This window comes from Trichoplusia ni, chromosome 18, assembly GCF_003590095.1.
Source record: "Trichoplusia ni isolate ovarian cell line Hi5 chromosome 18, tn1, whole genome shotgun sequence".
Lineage (NCBI taxonomy): Eukaryota > Metazoa > Arthropoda > Insecta > Lepidoptera > Noctuidae > Trichoplusia > Trichoplusia ni.
The window spans coordinates 4,382,164-4,403,225 of record NC_039495.1 but is presented as its reverse complement, the minus strand read 5'-3'; positions in this window follow the sequence as shown (position 1 = coordinate 4,403,225).

The window sequence follows — 21,062 nt, the reverse complement described above, 5'->3', positions numbered from 1 at the left end:
ACAAGATTACTATAAAAATTGAGTGCAGAAATAAAAAGACTCAAATACTTAAGATAATTGGTTAATTATTTTTAGGAAGATTCGTGTATTATTTGCTACTCAAGGTTGTTGTTTGCATGCTATGGCTAGGTCTTACCGAAATACAGTTTATTACAACTTTAATGCAGTACCACCCCATAGAGATTTTTTTTTTAATGTTAATGCTTATAGTCTTATGAGTACTTTTTTATTAACAAAATAATATTACATTATATTCTAGCGTCGTATACGACTTCAAAAAGAAATGACTAAAAAGAAGACAAAAGTGCGATATCTTTGTTTACTCATTTTATGGTTCCGTACGTAAAGGGAAAAACGGAACCCTATTGCTTAGACCCCGCTATATGCTGACAGTCGAAAATTTTATTCATGATGTGTATCTGTTGCCAAGGTAAAGGAACAGCAGGAACAAGCAGGTATGTGCAGTCATTTTCAGAAAAAAAAATGTTTCTGTACCCTATTTGTGCGGAATCCTCAGTGTCAGGAGTCTTTTTCACTTAACTCTTTTTTTATTATATTTTCATTTTTCTGCAAGTCAAATTTGTTCTCCTCCGGTTTACTACTTTTTCAAGACGAAATTTACAGATTTCGTCCAGTTTTGTCGCTTCTCATTCAGGAGTTCCCTGTCAAACTTTCTATTCATCATGATTTTAATACTTATCTAGTAATAGTCTAAATTTTACGATAGGTATACGACATTCTTGTTATGTCTCAACAGAACTAAGAAATACAATGTACCTATTTCAATAATTAATATCAGATATTTCATACATGCCACATTAATAAATAATTAGGATCGTAACCGCTAACCCTCCCTTTGATGCCGATCCAAATGAAGCTGTATGTATGTCATAATTTATGCTTTACCTACGGAATCTTGTTAATTATACTTAGACATGATATATACTCGGGATACCTTTTTAATTTAATTGACTATAAGTACTGATAGCCTAGAGGTAAAGGTTACCACAATAAACAAAGTGTGCGACCAGTCGCTGGTTTGATCCGCGCGTAGGACTAGTATTTGTGTGATCCACGAAAGCTTCTTCTAGGTCTGTAAAGTCTTTCATGAGTAAAAATACTTTTTTCAAGACATAACTGAAGCTATCTCTATATATATTTTTAGAAACATAATTTTGGACTTCATGAATCCAATCAGCATACAGGCGGAGAATCGTGACGTACTTACCACAATGACCTACAATAATTCATGCCACAACCATGGGTCGATCGGAAGCAAAAATATTGTTTACTAGTAACGATCTTCAAATTAATATTTAACCTTATTTATGCGTATTATTTATTCCTGATTGCGTAGGAAAAGTTCAAAACTATTTGATAACTACGTCAAAGGCTTCGCAGTTTGACGTCACTTGATACATTTTTGACATTAACATTATTAACCTGAAGCCGCATTGACCCTGGCTTTTACATAATAATGCACAGTTTGTAGGCTCAACCGGTTAATTTAATACACCTTCTCAGTAATTCTGAATCACTGAGGAAATGGACGAGTGTTAATGAGGGAGTATTCGTGGTGATTTATATGCTTTACTCTTTTTGTGTAATGAAATTGTATCTTGTATCTGTCAACTGCAACATGAATTGTATAAAGATTTTAGTATTAAGTTACTGGTTTTGGTTTTGCTATGTTTAATTTAGTTCTATTTATAATACGAACCTCTGCAGATCCTACTGCTTGGCAAAATCCTTTTCCGCGAACATTGATTGAGTATTGACCAACGCTTGCTCAATGGGCATTGGCGAATATAGATTAGAATATTTGCATTGGAATAGAAATTGTACTCACAATAATTGAATTGAATTATATAAACTTACCTTGTGGTGTTTCAACTATTTATCTCAAAGTAATGACAAGGAACTTACTACAAAACCGAATCAAATAAACTGCTGGCAATAGAATTGCATCACGTAGGTACATGTAAAAAGTTTCTGAAAGTTTTTGATATCGTTACAATACGATTACTAGGAATAATCTTATAATCAGTAAAAAATAGGAGATACGATTTGTTGTGATTTGTTGTTCAGAAATGATTTTTGAAGGCAGCAAAAAATCTTCGCAGAAACTGAAAAAGTTGCACGGAAAATGTCGACAACAATCGTTGGAAAAAAATATCGTTCGAAAAAAGTTAGATATTACTCGGGCATATAAAGGGTTTTGTGGTATTAAAGCAACAACGCAGCCTTTTACCTCGTGACTTTCCATAATTTATGAACCTGGAATCGCTCCCATACCCTTAACTACACAATCCATTACATTCATACCATTACGTACTGTGTTTGAAAATTTGAAATTCATGTAAAGGTAGGCATAGAAAAGAACTCTATGAACAAAATCGTAAAAACGCTGAATTCAATACACAAAATCAAAATCAACTTACAACCAAAACAAACTGATGCTAGTAAAATTTCAAAAATAATCAAATATCAGACAATAGGAGAACAATTGTACTAAGTATTTAAAACTCATTAAACTTAATACCTTATTGTTTCATAATTCAGAAACCACAAATTTAAAGACGAGATGAGATAAAATTGCAGTTTGCATTAATTGAGTACACTTTAAAACAAGGAAATTAAGACTTAGAATATAATAAACTGGTTGTTATCATGATAAATATTCCAACGTGTGATGCATGCAGAGAATCATTTATTGAAGACTATTAAGCTTATACACATGTTTGCTTTTTACTTAAACACAATGATCACAATATTTAGGTTCTAAAGTTAATTGTAAACTCATCCTGCGGAATTTTATTCTGATACTTAAATTAAGCATAAGCACATACACATAATTGATAAACTTTAGTATTAAAATATAATTATTCCTTAATTATTATAAGATTTTTCAAATCGAATTCAGTTTGAACTAAATATGGGTATACAGGTAGATTATCAGACTACTATAATCCGACAACACAATATATTATACACCTTAGAATTTAAAGCTTAAAGTTTAATCTAGCTTAAAAGGTTTACCAAATTAATTATGCTTTCATATTCCATTTTAGACTGAATCAAGACATGTAATAATTTACAATTAATTAAAGAAATGCCTCAGCGACGCGTCATGCTGCAGTCAGCGAGCAGTTTGTAGACTATTAATGAAAACTGGTAACTGGTACTGACATCGAATAAGGGACGAGACAGACCTGCCGCGCTAAGGCAACAAATAAAAATAATAGAACTTAGTTTTTGAGTGTAGTAAGCAAGTAGTGCAGTAAGGAGTGTTGCTTTGGAGTGGTATATAAATACGCAAACATTTAAATCACGAATGTGCAATTGAAATTAATGGTAGTCATTTCTTTTTTATACAAAAAGTACCAAGAAGTGATCACAAAAAATTATTGGTTGAACCCACTCCACTTAAAGAACAAAACTTAACACACCATGGCGAATCCTGTGTGAGTCGGCCCTAACGCTACAATGTAACATGTATGATCATTATTAATACATTTGCAGGTGCACTCAGCTTATTGAGTTGTTAACGTGATAACGCAAAAAGGTTGGTTATAATACCTCTGCGCTTAGTGACTGTAACGTAAAATAGTTCCTGCTTTGGAAGCGAGACGGTGCTACGCAATGTAAAGTACGCTGTCCCGCTTACACAATACCGCGTCCCGTTTTAAGATCTCATATTACAGGCACCCATTTATGTACCATTCAGCAAATGGGTGCAAAATTAAAAAAATGTTACTCTATTAAAAAAAAATCTTTACACATTTGTGAATTGCATTGTACTTAAACCAATAAATACTAATAAATATGCAGCACATTAACCGTAGAATAAACACGATAACCGAATTTCGGAAGAAATAAATTCTACAGTTTTTCAGATAGAAATGACTGCACTAAGACTTCAAATGAACTTTTATATACCTATATCAATATTTATTCACTATAATGTACCATATCAAAAGCAATTTAATATCTTGGAAAGACCCATACGAGACTGAAGGACGCTTGCTAATGAATTCTGTAACGACATCGCCAGCTAAGGGCGAGCGCTCATTTGAGATATAGGTAACCGTTTTTTTTTCAATTCAGTGCTTTACGAATTAACAACACGCACCCTTAGAGAAAACCCTGGCATATATTTACGAGAATTATACCACGTTAATCGCCATTGGGAAAGACAGTATGTCTATGTTAGACAAAATTGGCTTGTCACAAATAAGTAGGTACTCGATCTAATATCCATGGGCCAAACCCCTCTTGCCAGTGGGCCGCCGTGTAAGCGGGACATTAGCCACCTTCCTTTATACCGAGATGATGAGGGAAATGTAACGTATTACATGAATTTCCGTCGCTTATCCCCCGAGCACCTACTGCCATGACATAAAGCATAATTATGGAAGTTGTGGAAGAGGGATGCCGCTCTACTCCGTGTAATGCGCTGTCACGCTCACACACGTGGGTAATGTTACTTTATGAGCTGGTGAGAGGTTTCCTGGTAGCCATAAAAGTTTAATGAGAAAGATGGCGCGTTATATTTTATCCCGCGTTTATTACTGCGTTCTTGCACGGTGCTGTTAAAATGATTGGAACGATAAGTTTCTTGTGAGACGGAGTGAGAAAAGAGAATGATTGATGAGTTAACGTTGACTTTAATGTGAGTAAATGTAATCTCTTGGCGTTTAACACATGTTCTTTCTTTGAACCTTTCTAGGGAAACTGTAATGCATAAAAATATGTGCGAGTGTTGCGTGGATTTCAAATGATTATTTGACAAATAAAAACCAACTATATAGGAATGTAGTAATCGGGTTTGATCGGTCGGAACCGTCGTGACAATAACGTACAGCACAAATAGTAAAATGCGAAACATTGAATGTCTGTTGAATGATTTGCGATACAACGAAATAGCTCCAATACCTGCAAATAACAGAACAATTAATAGCTTCTCTAAACTGTAACCCTCCTATTGGCTTGAATACCGTCAAAGGAATAACGAGAACCGGAACACAAACGCATTCTAATTATTTAGAGCACCTAAAGTCTATTCATGAGTACATAAGCCTGTGGTCTGTACTATACAGGGAAACCCGGACTCACCTCGTGTGTCAGAATTAATTAAAACTGGCAACACACATTCTCGGAATCATTGCGACTGTCAACACTACCGGAATCGGTAACGCCCACTTGGATACAAAAAACTATGGAGACGTAGTATTGTACTTTTTTTTTAATATATTTAGACAAGAATATACTTTTTATTTTCAAATGCACAGCAATAAATTTATCGATTTGTTACTCAAGTGATTTTAATCCAAATATAAAACGTAAATAATAGTAATATTAATAGTCATTAAAATTTTTAAAATAACTATCGTGAGATTGACTCATTATTAAATGATGTAACGGTTTACTCACGCGTATTTATCGGGGTAGTTCGACTCGCGATCCCGCCGCGTCTGCTCATGATTAAGGACTCCGGTTGGGTCCGAAACTAGTCGGGCTACCCCGATAAATACGCGTGAGTAAACCTAACGTTTTACTCACGCGTATTTATCGGGTTTATCGCGCATTTATTAATGAGTCATTTAAATATTAAGCTTAACAGAAACCAAATGTTGATTAATTCGACAAAGTACCAAAAAAAACATGTTTTATAATAATTGTCTATACATGTCCCACTTCTGGACACAGTCCTCTTCCCATTTAGGAAAGGTTTAAGCATTGATCAAAACGCTAGCCTACTGTGGGTTGAGGATTCCAGATATCGATTTTTTACAACCTTGTGAGAGGTGTTTTACGTGTTTTTTAAAAACGTTTTCTTAATTGTGAGTAGTTAAGAATAACGCTAAATATCATAACAAAAGAGTAACCGAGTCTGTTTACCTCTTAAAAATAAATAAACCGGTTAACTGCGTCACAAACCATTTTAATATCAAATAGATACAATATTTTTATTTAAACAATAAGGAAGTTAACGGTGCGAGTAATTAACTGCATTTATACGATAAAAATAAATGAAAACAATATTAGTAAAAACAATAGTTAAATTACTGTTGGTAAATATTGTGACGTGCTGAACGTAGTTAATTAGTCAATAAGCTAATTTTTATATAATTTAGATAAAATGTACTTACATTTTTTGCTGCTAACTTATTTATTTTATATAGATAGACGTCCACGATCCCTTTTACAACAGGAATTGGCATAGGCTTACATTAAACATTTATTTCGTCCTAAAACTAAAACGCGGATCAGATTTAGTCAGTAAGAGTCGGTCTTGCCGGTGGAGTTGGGTGTCCATGAGGATTCTTCCGCCTTACCAATAAAAAGAAAAAGGTATGTTTCAAAAAGAGTTGATTTTATTTCCTAATACCGAGAAAATAAGTGGACATATAATATACTTATCTCCACTTATTTAAAGATTTCAAATAAATATTGTGTTTCCGACATATATATTGGACTCCCCCTTGAGTCAGCTGTCCTCCCCTATGGCTGTCTGCGCTACTTTAAATTTTGCGAGGCATACAAAAAGGCTGATTTCAAAAAAATATCAGCTCCACATATTTCGTTGTTCTCTACTTCCTTACCAGTAACAATGGAATAATTGATATCATATGTAATTAATTGTTCGATTTGTGTTACATATTACAATACATACACATTACACCTCCTTGCTGCAACCTCTGTCGGATGCAGGAAACATATTTCTTATCAATATCTAGTTCCGATTGTTATCGTGTGTTTTAATAGTCGTGCTATTAATAATTGCTTGAGACATTCCGGAAGAAATGATAGTTAATTTATTTTATTTAATAAGTTTTTCTTGGTTTCGTATCCTATGGAAACTGGAAGTTGGGTTCAAGGTTGAATACCTTTATTTTAAGTAGTTAATCTGAGATAAGTAATCACTGCTAATAAAATAATTATAATTTAGATGGCTCCACTATTGTATTGGGTTATACTTGTAAAAATAGTGTAAGTTTTGGTTGAATAAATAAATAACCTATTTTGGGCAGACCAGCTCAAATCGTAAAATGATATCAGCCCACTGCTGGGCACAGGCCTCTTTCCGTATAAGAAAATGTTGAACAATAAATACCACGCCAGCTCACTATGGCATGGCGATTAAACCTTTGAAAACTAGGTCATAATAAACATCTGTCCATTAGCTAAAACAGAGACAAGGTATCGGGTTGTCATCCATTCATCAAAAGACATCTTTTAATTTTATTTGTTTTACCATTTTCCTTAATGATTAATTCAGTCATTCATTACAAATTGCTTGAGCTCAGTACCCAGAGCGTGCCTTACAATAATAAAAGTAGTTTGTAATTTCCCCAATGTCAGATGACAGACTCCATTGCAAGTGAAAAAACATTTTTAAAATTGTAACTAGTTTATTTTCCATTATTTTTAATCCATGACTCACATAATATTGTGCGAATCGGCGACTACAATGAAAGACCTTCTTATTTTATTTTTTACAGATATGTTAGCTCACTGCTGGTTTTGGTTAAGTGCAAATGGGAATCGCAACATAGAATTCCGCACAAATTCTTATCCGTTGGGCAACAAGTAAATTTTGCAAGTAATTTATGCCCATTCAACTTATCACTTTTTTCATTATTCGCCATTCCTGTTATTGGGGTTGTCAAACAGATTGGGAAGCCACACTTGATAATTCTTGTGAAGAGTTCTTCACAAGAATTATCTTATATTCTCTAGTCATGTTCAGTAATTTTGACTGTTAATTACATCAGAATTTTTGTCTAAATCTCAGATTAGCTAGAAAGTGTTGACATTGAATCGGTCACATTGTAATTCGTCAGGCGTAAGCGTGTAGCCTCCGGGCTAAATAAACACAAAGTACTTATCTACTTGTTATGTATGCAAATGATCGGATTTCAATTTGGTTTCCATGCTTCGAGTTCTTACATTTCTAGTACAGAGCGTAGGACATAATTATGTAAATCATGATAAAATATATAAAATCATCTCGTGGTAAGGAATTTTACTAAAAAATATATTCACTACGGCGTGCAGTTTTCTAAAAAATATCGAATAAAGTTTTTTTTTCAAACATTATTATAGACTTATATAAAACCCATCAAAAATGGTGAACGTATGGATGTGGGTTCTAATAAATAAATTGCCGGTAAAATGTATATAAAGTGACCATTTTTTTCGCTTAAAATGCTAAAGGAAGAATACCCATGGTATTTGGAAATCTATCTGACGGACCAATTAGTTATGTGTTGTGATTTGCTTAAGAGTTTGGCGGTTGTTGGGGAATTAATTAGAATTATTTTGGGCTGGTACAGTGCATATTTAATTTTTGTTTTCTTACTCTTAAATCTAAACTTAAACGACATTCAGCTAAAGGCCTTAATAAGGTAAGGTAGATAAGATAAGGTACAAATACTTTATTTAAAACTAAATTGCTTGGTTATGTAGTTAAATGTGTATTATTTTATAAATAACACGTTGTTTTAAGCATTTAATTACTGTATTATTTCAAACTTATGTAATATTTGATGTAGTCACTCGCGCGAAACTATTATATTTGTATTTTATATTTGAGAGAATTCAAATTTGAATTTTATAAGGCCATTCGCAAATCGTAGTGAACTGGCAACACCGAGGCCGGCTACTTATATAAAGTCTAGTATATTACATCGTTTGTTAGACTTAGCTAAATTAAAAACTATGTGTTGAGGTCGTAAAATCTTGATGAGGTCGGGTGCAAGCTTTTAGTTTATGGGTTACATTTAAGGCAATTATAACAAGATATTTTATAGTTTCCTTACAAGAATAAAATACTAGCTGTTGCCCGCGACTTCGTCCCCGTGGGTAGAAGATATAAGTTATGATTTATACCTGCCCTGTTTTTTTTCACATTTTCCATTGTATCTTCGCTCCTATTAGGCGCAGCGTGATAGTTTATAGCCTACATCCTTCCTTGATGAATGGTCTATTCAACACAAAAAGAATTTTTCAATTTGGACCAGTAGTTCCCGAGATTAGCGCATTCAAACAAACAAACTCTTCAGCTTTATATATTAGTATAGATATGTAGTCCATTATATGGAAAAAGTACCGGTCTAGAATCAAGGTAGTAAAATATTCGTTTTTATGCTTTTCTATTAAATGTGGAGCAAATATACCTGCAATAAGCGCCATGAAGTATAGCATTGTCTCTACATATACAAAAACAATAAATGCTTTAAACTGTTTTAAGGTTATGAACGTTTAAATGTTGGTTCAATTTCACGATTGCAATACTTAAGAATAATTTCGACCATCAACAAATACCTTCCCATCATAAGACAGGAAATAAAGTATGAATATCGATGCGGTACTTAAATAACCATTTTCCGTTTATTATATTGTCATGAAGAAATCGTTTTAGCCCCACGATACTGGTCTAGTATAAGCTATCAATACACTTTTATATGAGTAAATAGTCTATTATATTTTTACGTCATTTGGAAAGGTACAGAGAGTAACAAAAGTAGATGAATGAAACCAGTCGACTGGCGTGGAATAGTTTTTTTAAAATACAGAATAATAATTAATGTTTAGGAGTTTCCGATAGTTTTGTAGAGTTCAATAGTAGAGCAATTTTGTAATAAAAACACTACTATGGTTAAAGACATTTATTTTCTCTCAAAAGATTACGTTTAATACCTAAAGACATCAATACAATAATTATAAAAAAATAATACAATTATTAAATTTATAGCATAAACAGGCAACGTTTATAATTAAATACAAGAAAATTAAAATGCTCTGTAACAGCGGGTAATTGTTGTTATTTTTGACTTTGTAAAACTATGCCGGCTGTACCAATGTATAAATTAACTAGCTGACCCAGCAAACGTTGTTTTGCCTTATACATAAAAAAATAGTAAAAATTATTTCCAGTTGTATGTATTTTTAATGCCACATTATAAAAAAATAAAAGCAAAAAAAATCGTAAAAAAATACAAAATAAAAATCATTATCACTTAGGGGTATGAAAAATAGATGTTATATTCTCAGACCTACCCAATAGGTATGCAAAATTTCATTAAAATCGCTCGAACCGTTTCGGAGGAGTACGGTAACTAACATCGTGACACGGGAATTTATATATTAGAAGATTAACTGCAAAATAAACACTAAAACCAGTTTTAACTTTTAACTTTACCTTTAACTTTTAATAAGATCTTCAATTCCTCACCACATGTTGTCCCCGACTGTACCATAACAATGACTTCTCCAGCTATTGATAACGATGTTTTCATGTTCACCGGATAAGCCTGAACATGCATCCCTAATAGGCCGTTAAAAAAGGTTCGTTATTTTTCAGCTTCATTAATTCCGTGATCCGTTCTGCTAACAATGCCCTATTATGTTAAAGTCCCTTGTCCCTATGAAATAGGTTTATGGATCTATATTACTTAAGATTTTTTGCTTGGAAATGGTGTCAATTTAGTTGAAACTAAAAACATCTAAGTAATGTTAAGTGATTTTTTTTTATAGTAGTAAAACCAAAAAATGGAGTTAAATTATTTGACTACATACGCTTAAAAGTATAGGCTATATTCGCTCAAATGAATTTGGAACCTTAGAAAATGAAATCAATTTTTACCCACCTGCTACTCCAGTTTCCTATTCCTGAAACTCTGTAACATTATTTAAATATGTGGCAAACTCATCGATCTGTTCTGAGCTCAGAACAAACATTGAGGTCATGAGATGTTGACATTTTCAGCAAAATGAAAATAATGAAATAAGTTTTTGTCAAGCTTTGGAAACTCACTATATATAATTACTTCTAAATGTATATATGTACATAATATACATATATGAATGATTTTTTCACTTAAATCGACACATTCTTAATTTAAGGCCCTAGTCCTGGAGTGAAATTTCACTTTTTTTCAAGTCAGTAAGTAGGAGTGCTACTCTCACTCCCACGACTCTCTAGATATTTAATAACTATCAACTATCAAGCATACATATTTCATTTCTGAAACAGATCAGAAGTTTTGTTGAAGGCGAACACAAAATCACTTACTCATCTGTCAAAATTAGTATCAAGCAATACCATTAGTTGGTAATCATTTACCAACGAATGCTGTGTTACTAGGTGATTTGGCATCAGATTAAAGTTCCACTGCTATTATTTTATATTCTATCATATTACCTCTAATCTCTATATAACTTATCTCCGATATCTATCCCTAGGTCAGCTATAATAATAAATATGATTTTATCAATTAAAATACATACATGACATAATAATTCTTGTTTGATCCGTGTGGGTTGGTCACGTATAGGCACCGGAAACTCACAATCATGTCCTAGGTAAAGCTGTATTTATTATGGACTAGCTGAAGACCTGACTATGCCTGTGAGCCAACACAACAATAAAACAGCTTCATAATGATAAAAATCAATCTCGGTGAATAAAATGTTGTAGTATGCTACATTTGTTTCATGCAATCTGTATTCTACGCGCTGCTCCACACTGCGAAAGGTTATTACTGCCCAATTTCGTTATGGGGCTCTTAAGAGGGTCCAATACTTTTTCAATTATAGTATCCATTCAGTTATTTTTCTAGAAATAAATAGAGACATTAAATGTTATGGAATTGGGTTCCACTGGATAAGCATTTGTAGCACCTCACCTAAACATTTTCTAAAAAAATCTTAATTTAATTTTTTGACATTACAATTTCAACACAATTTATATAGATATCTGCGCTTTCATTCCTAACAGATACAGTTGAAGACCACTGGCGAAAAAGAGATAGCGCTAACAACCTGTATATCTCCATTCCCCTCTATAAATATGATAGTATTGTTTCTTACAAGTTAGACCTTTGTTGAACCATTTTATCTGATCGTTATGAACTTGACCCTTCCTTATGTGATAACATTGATATAATTGTTGCTTACGACCTGATTTGAACAAGCGATACAGTTTGTGATTTGTATTGATTCTGTGTTTGGTCTAAGTTACGTGAGAACTGGGGCATGACGCTAAATCAAAATGTATGTGACATAAACAGATGCAACACATACATAGATACAATTTGACAATAAGATAAAGAAAAACATCCAAAAACAATTTTATTTTCGCACCTGCACATAATTTTGCTCCTACTTTAAAAAGTCTAATCACAGGTTATCTTCATCGCATTAAGCTTTAAGTCATAAGACCTCCCATTATGTTACCCTGGATGTCACAAATCTTTGTCAAGTCCTCCACTCATGTAGTGAGCAATAAAAAATATTCCACCTATCGATCCAATTCCTTTACAAAATTCAAAAAGGGTTAAGCTACTATTGCCTCCAAACAAAGTTAGGCCAATTTTTACTCCAAGCCTCATATTAAGGTTGGCAGGCTCCGAACAGGCTATTGCTCTCAACTTAAGTGTCCTCTTTTCTTAAAAGGACTTCAATTTGTTTGAGTAGTCTCTATTTATCCTCAAGCAAACATTCTACCCAATATTCTTATTACTGGGCAATAAAACCTACACATTAACTAGTTCCTCATTGACTCCGATACATTTATAAACATACTAGTATTACTCAAATGGCAAACGGAACTACAGCTATCCAAAATGGCGATTGATATTGATAGTGGTCTAATATTACGTTTAGATTGTCAGTTGTTTGCCGGCGCGTGACTTGTGGGCCTTAATGCTATCTACTTTTACAAGACTATGTGCTGACCGTGCTATGGTGCCCTGGTAGCACTCGTCAGAACAGGGGTCATTTCTAAACTTGTTTTATTTACACTTGACATAGATATAATCAGAGGAAGTCCTAGAAACCATGTCAACCAAAAAGAAATATTCAAAAACCAACCAAGAACTCAAATAAGTAAGTAAAAGGTGTTGTAGAATTATATGAAGATTTATCTGTCACTTCTTTGACGGTAAAAGGACTTAGGCAATGGGGTATTTATTTAGACCGGCATCATTATTTTTGGCATAAGAAGAATCAATATCATTAGGAAATAGCAATAGTTATGTTCAAGAAATAGTATTTAATAGAAGTCAGTGATAATGTGGAACGAGTATATATATTTTTTAACAGTTAAAATGACATATAAATCACCTTTTTAATATTTTGTACACAACACACACCTTAGGTACGTTGGTTTTATAAGGAAGTCCAGAAATATTATCTCGGGGAATTCTGTTTCAAAATGTCAAAAGGCACGCCCTCACCGTCAATACGAAGTGAGTAGGTCCTTTCGAGCAGACCTTATATTTTAAAATGGTGCTATACCAACTATTACCTTAACCTGTCTATATTTTATTCTTCTAGGGTAATCCCATCAATTTTCACGTAAATAGTACCGATTTGCCTGCTTGGATTATCGACATCATTCTTAAAAAAAAGAACAGCTTCCACATTAAGGAATTTAATCCTTGTGTCGCGGAGGATTTCACAAATATTCAAGTCACATGCACAAAGACACCCAGACTCAGGACAAGCACATCCTGAAATGGATCACACAATTGCGTGTCCTAAGCGGGGATCGAACCTGCCACACGTCGCGTTCACTGGGTTTGGCGTAGTGATTTCAACCAATCGGCTATCTGTGCAGTCAATTGCCATGATTAAATTCTTCATTTAGGTCTCGAACTAGTGAAACAATTCCGCAAAGTCGCTAGAGTGAACCATACTAAATAATGTCTTCCTTCACGTTTAGGACCACCGGAAAGTAACACACAGTAACTAATTAAACAATGATAAATAATCACAATTATAACCACACAGTATCTATGTCCAGTAACCAGCATTAGTCACGTTTCGCCACCAAACAGATGAAGGTCGCAATAAAACATACTTTCACCGCGACCACGTCACTTCCTCAAGTTTTTGTTTTTGTATAATTAAGTTAAAATAAGTAAATTAACTAGGAAAAAATGGTACGCGTGATGACAATAAAAAAACTGGTTATGTTAGTATCGGAAAATGCGCAGGGTTCTGTGTGATTATAGTAGAGCTGTTGGCGATCCTGCGGTCACGATACATTTGGCGTGTTACTTGGCTGTCCTTGCAGACAGTTTTTTTGCTTTGGCTTTTACCTTTTGAAACTCACAGGATTCTAATGTGTTCTTCGCTGCGAATGAATTTGATAGCTACTGCGCTTCCTAGAAATAGTAATCTAATCCGTGGATACGCAACGCCCAATCTTTTCAAAAAATGAAAGCCTTAGTCGCAAACAGCTTTTAATTACAGTTTTAAACTTATCCAACCAAAATACTTTGCTTGGGTAATTACGTAGTTAAGATCTGTTGTTGTTGACAGTCGTGACCCTGAAACTCCTCAAAATATTAAATTAAATAAACTTACTCTTTTCATGTTTTTGTTAGAAAGGAAGACAGATTAATTTAATTTAGTTCACGAACTCGTAGCTACCTCAATTTTACTTCAAACATTTTTGAGCGTAAACTTCGTAACAAGTTGCTGGCTTTATTAGGTTGTCATTGTCATGAGATTGTTGCAGGAAACATCTCATTACCCTTATTTCCTCTCCCAGGGGAGATCGGAGGAGGGAGGGGAGGAAAGTGGAGACCAGGGGACGCCGGGGAAGAAAGTAGTTTCTGTTACAATTCGCTTAGTTCAAGGTAATCTTGTCAACGTCAAGATCTCAAATTTCCTTTCTTATTTCGTTTGTTGTGATTGTTGCTGGAGGAAGTCTTGTATTTATTTAGACTATTTTGATATTTTCGGAACCATTGTCCCTGTTATTTGGAAAACGTGAATTTTAAGTGAACCAAGTTGCTTTTTTGATTTTTAGCTTTTGAATCGTTGACTCAGACCAAGCAAAGAAGTGTAATGTTCATTTTTTTGTAATTTTACCTTACAATACATGTATAGTTTGTAGTATTCTAATTATTTATTTACCTGCATAAACACTCAAGACGTATTATTATAGGTACTTACTATCTCAATGGTATGAAGCATCAATAGAAATACATATAGATTTATTGACTACCTATTGATCGATAATAAAGATTCATCATTACATAATCTGTTTATTAATTATCATAACGTGATCATCCTCAGGACTCATGTCTTGTTAATATTGGTTCATTTACATTAAACACATAAACGATGAACCTTGTACAAATAATGGCGAACGATTAATTTCAAGTCGTGTCTAAAAGTATAATGAGTTTTAAATTCAGATAAAGTTTTCAAGACTAGTTGCACTCCGCTGGTTTTCCTTGCAGATTGTCGGGAACAATTGTTATTTGATACTTCCGTGGAGATACTTTTTTTTTTCTCTTAAAAAGTAACATTTTCGTTTAAAAGGGTTGTAAATTATTTCCCTTCTCAATGTTATTTAGGCTTTCAGCACTGTATAGATACAAGTACACTTAAAAACTTTCACCTGCATACTAGAAATATGATCAAAATGACCCGGGGAGTGTCAAAACGGTACGAATGTGTTAATATTCCAAGGATAATACGATAACCTTTGAACAAAAACCGATCACTGATACATTGATTTTGAATATAGGTTGACTTTCAAAAATCTAGCTTCGAATACTAGAGTCTATATAAGACTAGAGACTACAAGACGCAAATTATATCTAAGAATTTATATTTAATATGCTTCTTGGTTGAAATCTAATATTATGTTTCTAATATGTGCTTGTTTAATCGAAGTCCTTTAAAAACTCTTAATAATATACAATTTAAATCCTAAAAAAGTTACCATCTCTCAATACTCAGTACACAATTATTTATTGCGTTCCATAAAATACATGTTGGTCTTCAAATATAATGAAACAGAACCATTATGGACTCTATGGGCATAGCAAGATAGTTGCTGTTGTGTAAAACGCTGCTCTGCACCGAAGAGTGTGCTTCTTCATCTCTAATTCAAATAAGTTTCCGAGCCATGCAATAATCCCACTTCCCACTAATATTATAAAGGAGAAAGTTTGTGAGTGTGTATGTTTGTTACATCTATGCGGCAAAACGGCTGAATCGATTTTTATTAAATTTGGTATGGAGTTAGCTGACACCCTGGATTAACACATAGGCTACGATTTATTACGAAAAAATATTTTATTTCCTAACCACGCGGACGAAGTCGCGGGTAACAGCTAGTCAACCACTAAAACTAATATTCTTACACTTTATTGACGCTTAATCCATTGAGAATTACTAATAATTATCATTGGCTTAGTCATATCAACGAGTATAATTTTCATGGTCACCTCTTAACCTGATTGGATTGTCCAACGTAAGAGCCCAGGTTTGAGTTTCGTAAAAAAATGTTATTGAAGTCGCACATAAATCGCTGTAACCGACAGACATCCACGACTTCAAGTAATATTATTACAAATGTGAAAGAGGGACGACGCTATCCCTTGTTGTGCGCTGTCACTCTTTCACAACTACAAATATTGCTTAAAGAAGTAGTAAGACCTTTGTAACCGTTTCGAATATGCGCCATCAACGGCGGCGAACACGAAACATAATTATTTGTTTTTAATTTGTGTTTAATGTGTATTTGTGTTTAATGACGACCTCCGTGGTCGAGTGGCGTACGCACCGGTTTCAAGGTGTCGCTAGCTCTGAGGTCCCGGGTTCGATCTCCGGCCGGGTCAATGTAAAAATTCAAATTTCTACATTGTCTCGGGTCTGGGTGTTTGTGGTACCTTCGTTGTATCTGAATTCCATAACACAAGTGCTTCAGCTACTTACTTTGGGTTCAGAACAATGTATGTGATGTTGTCCGCATTTATTTATATTATTTAATTACTCTGACTGTTGTCTTCTGCTCTGAAATATTCGAGCTATAATCGTAGTATTTCTATACTTATTTTGATCATCGTAGTACGTCACTATTATTGTAATATGTATAAACTGTTTAGGGTATAATGCACAAAACATAGAATGATATGTTATTATTTTAAGTATTAGGTGGTATTACAGACTATAGCTCGGGAAAAATCCATTAAAAATATAAGTTAAGATTGCTTTTTTTTATTAGGTAGATATAATTGCTTTACTTAAAGCGTTGTAATTTTATCATCGATAAAATATTGTAGTACTTAGTTCAGGTATTTCTATAAAATTACAAACACTTGTTTTATCTTGTAAAGTGGACAATACTTCATCTTTTAATAGGTTGGTTCAATAGTACTTTTTTCAATGTTGCATGGACTTCACGAGAACCTTCCATACAGAAAAACTAACGAATCTCAACAATCAGAAAGGAATTTTAAAGATCTGAGATTCTCGTAATGTAACTGAGTATTCTGAGTAAGATCAGAAAAAACGTGTTAAACATTTTTAAATGGCGTTACTAATGACTGTTGCTAAGAATCACTATTGATTTCAAATTAACCTGTAATTAAGACGATGTTTATAGTGCTTAGAAGCTGCATTTGTTATTTTAATCAGCCAGTGAAGTTGTATATAAAATGTTTTTCTGCTTGTCGTAGCAGATTTGGCAGTAGTGAGTAGTGTGATGGTGTCACTTAACTTGTTTGAACAATAGTTATTTTTGCTGCTTCTTCAACGTGTAAATGAAATGTCCAGTAAATCAAAATGAGATTTTTCTCTGATATCGCCGGCAATGCCGGTAGCCAGTTAACATATATGTTTAAAACATAGCTCAAGACAAAAATGAGTAAAAGTGTAGAAAAAGAACTTCAAAAAAAATTGCATCGATAACACTAAGTAATGTAGCGTAATACCTAGTAACCTATTGACGAAATAAATTGTATTGAATAATTTAGAAACGCTGCGTCAAATCAATTCACCTCATTGACAAAAAGAAAAAATATACAAAAAGGGCTTATCAGGAATGTCACAAGAATTGTAATACGTAGATACACTCACGAGTATGTTGGCTGATATGTTTAGCAACCGGCTGTAACATTCTAGCATTCGTCTCACGTTTGTAAACAAAAATTACGCAATTCTGATCAATTTATGTATACGGGCCGAATGATGACGTCAATCTTTTGATGTTCATTTAAAACGAAACTATATTAACCTTTCACTAAACTAATAAAACCGGTTAAGTGCAAGTAAGTGCGACACGAAACACGTGTAAATGAGAGTTAAAATCAAATATGACTGTACCAACCCTCGATGTTTATTTCAAGTATCAGGCAGAATTGGTGGTAGATACTGTTCTCTATTCGGTTTGACGGGTGAGGAATAGTATACTGTACTCCAAACCTCAAATCACTTACGTTGCTTTAAAAGCTGCTTGCTTAAAAAGGGAACGGGCCGAATACAGTTGTCGCTTGCTCGATAACTTTTAGGCCAAAGTATGTACCCAGTGAATTTAATCGAACTTAGGCGGTGATAAGCCGATCTTGAATGAGATAGCGATCAGAACCCGATGCATACCTCAAAAAAGAAGAAGTCGGAAGACCAGACAAAGTGATCACCAATCTCCACCAATCTGCAAATGGCATATTATAGTTGTGGCTAAACAAAACACTGGGTAGTTCATTACCAAAAATTACAGGATATTATTATTTAACTGAAAAGGAATACCTCATAGCTATGCCTGCAGCCTACTAGGAAATAAAACAAAATATCGTCTTAGTCTAAGTCGCATGACTTAATATTGTTTAATGAAATGTAAGTAACTGTACTAAAAAGGCAATCAATCTATGAATGGCCACGAGCTGTTCACTAATTATCACTTGAAATAGAATAAAATAAAATGTAATCAGTTGATATAGATCTGAGAAGCCTTAGGCATAGCTAGACTCATAAAAATGTATTTCGTGAACCTGACCTAGGTTGTGACCGTAACACGCATGTAAATGTCATGTGCAGGCAATTACTCATGAGTCTAGTTGACAGACAAGGTCAAATAGTGGTGTTCGTGAATTAATATTGGGTGACCCTGAAAATCGTTACCAGGTGCTACAGTTCATTACGTTTGGGCGTGCCGGCAGCGAATTGTCACCTAGAGTTATATACCCTTATGCTACTAAGATAACATAATATAGCAATATTAATATAACACAGAGTAGAAATTGACGATGAATATTACCTACTAACACATAGATTGTAAAATTGTAGACGTAAAATTTCGGTTAACATACATATACTGTAAGTGATCATGTATTTTATAACGAATCAAGCAAAAGCCAGACTGCAAGAGCAAAATTATTAATTTACTTCTGAAGAAAATTCTTATAAAACTCAAAATAAAGAACTCTGTTATTGATGAGCTTGGCTTGAAACTACAATAGAGGAGAATGCTCTATTGTTATTGTAACAGGCCAAGCGGCAGGGTGGAGAAAGAAAAAAAAACCTTGACTGCAGAGTGGACTGTACCTGTAAGATGAGCTCTGAAAATAGGACTTTTGTTTTTTTGAAACCAAACTGGCGCCCTAAACAGCGCATAGCGCGTGTCTTAACAGCAGCGTCATAGTATAGGACAAAACTTTATGAAAAAAGTCGGTTTACTGACGATAGTTGAACGTTATAAGAAAATACTGATGGAATGGTAGATAGCATTGTTGCATTAGAAAAAAGTTGTCAATGGAACGCCTTAGAGCGAAGTAACGCCGCTTTTTTTGGCGGGTGCAGCTTGCTCCATCGTATTATAAGACGAAGTCACGACTATAGGGATCTATGTTGAGAGATTTACCTGAAGTAGAATGATGACGAGCTTACATCGACAAGTTTGCAATGTTTTAATGTAGCTAGTATAGTTGTAACAATTTCAAATGAAGTAGTGAATTCTTATAATATTTTCTTATATCCTAAACAAGTTCACGCCCACATTCCGTAGGGTACTGAGCACGTTTTCGAGGTCGGCCCTGTTTTGTTTGGTCTAAAGGAAGTGATTATTAATATAAATATAAGTAAACAGGTTCGTTAGTTAAGCTGCTTTGTTATCGATACTGATATTATAAAGCTGTAGAGTTTGTTTGTTTGGTTAAACGCACTAATCGCAAGAACTACAGCATCAAAAAGTCTCTTAGTATACGATACTTCCTTTATTATAGAAGGCTTTAGGCCACATACTAATAAACTTGAAATATTTATTTTTAACTTCCATTCTACAATAAATCTAAAACTAATGAACCCATTCTAAACGTCAGCTACTCGGCTATTCAGTTCGGGTTATATAGAATAGCTAAATAGATATACTCGTGGGTAAGGTATAAAGGGGTAACAAGGTTTGTTTATTTAGGTGCCTAAGTATGTCATACAAGGGTCCCTTTTAAGTTCTTCCTCAAACAACTTAGACGATCTCTTATAAGCTGGAAGTCTCTTGATTTATTACTTTTTAACTTTTGTTGCTCAGGCCTGGTCGCTGACCGATTCGCAGAAATTCCGCCTTGGAGTTTGCTAAAGAGCTATGGAACGCAGCATTCTTGGTGTTAGGTTGCAAGACCGAATTCCTGCATGTATATAATTGCATGGACAGCGATCGTTGGGCCAAAGCCACCACACTATGGGAGCCAACGGATGGACGGCGTCGTTGTGGGCGACCTAGGAAGCCGTGGCGAGACGACCTCAACGCTTACCAACCAGGCTGGTTCCATGCGGCCCAGAATAGAGAGTCGTGGAAGGATTTGGGGGAGGCCTTTGCCCAGCAGGGAGACACAGTAGGATAGGAAAAAAAACTTTTGTTAGCGGTTTTAGTTGTTTTATACTTCCAATGACACATTGATACAATTTTTTCGTACCGATATTTCTAACTTTTGACTTTCATCGAGAAACGGTTTTTAGCTTAATGGTAGTTACTGCCATCTATCGTCATTGCCACGAATCGTTACACGCAATCGATAAACTAAGACCGACCTAGTAATTGGTCCTACAGTAACTTGCTAGATGTCGCTGTACACACAATCTACAGATACAAACTGTGCCATTACAGTTACAAATGCTAAATGGATGCTAGTGAGATTGCAGACGCGAAATTTTGGATTCGAATCTGAACTTATGTTTTAGAAATTCTAAGTAGAGCTCAAATTTATACAGGTTATCCTACATTCTTACATTTTTAAGTTTATTACCAATTTCATTGC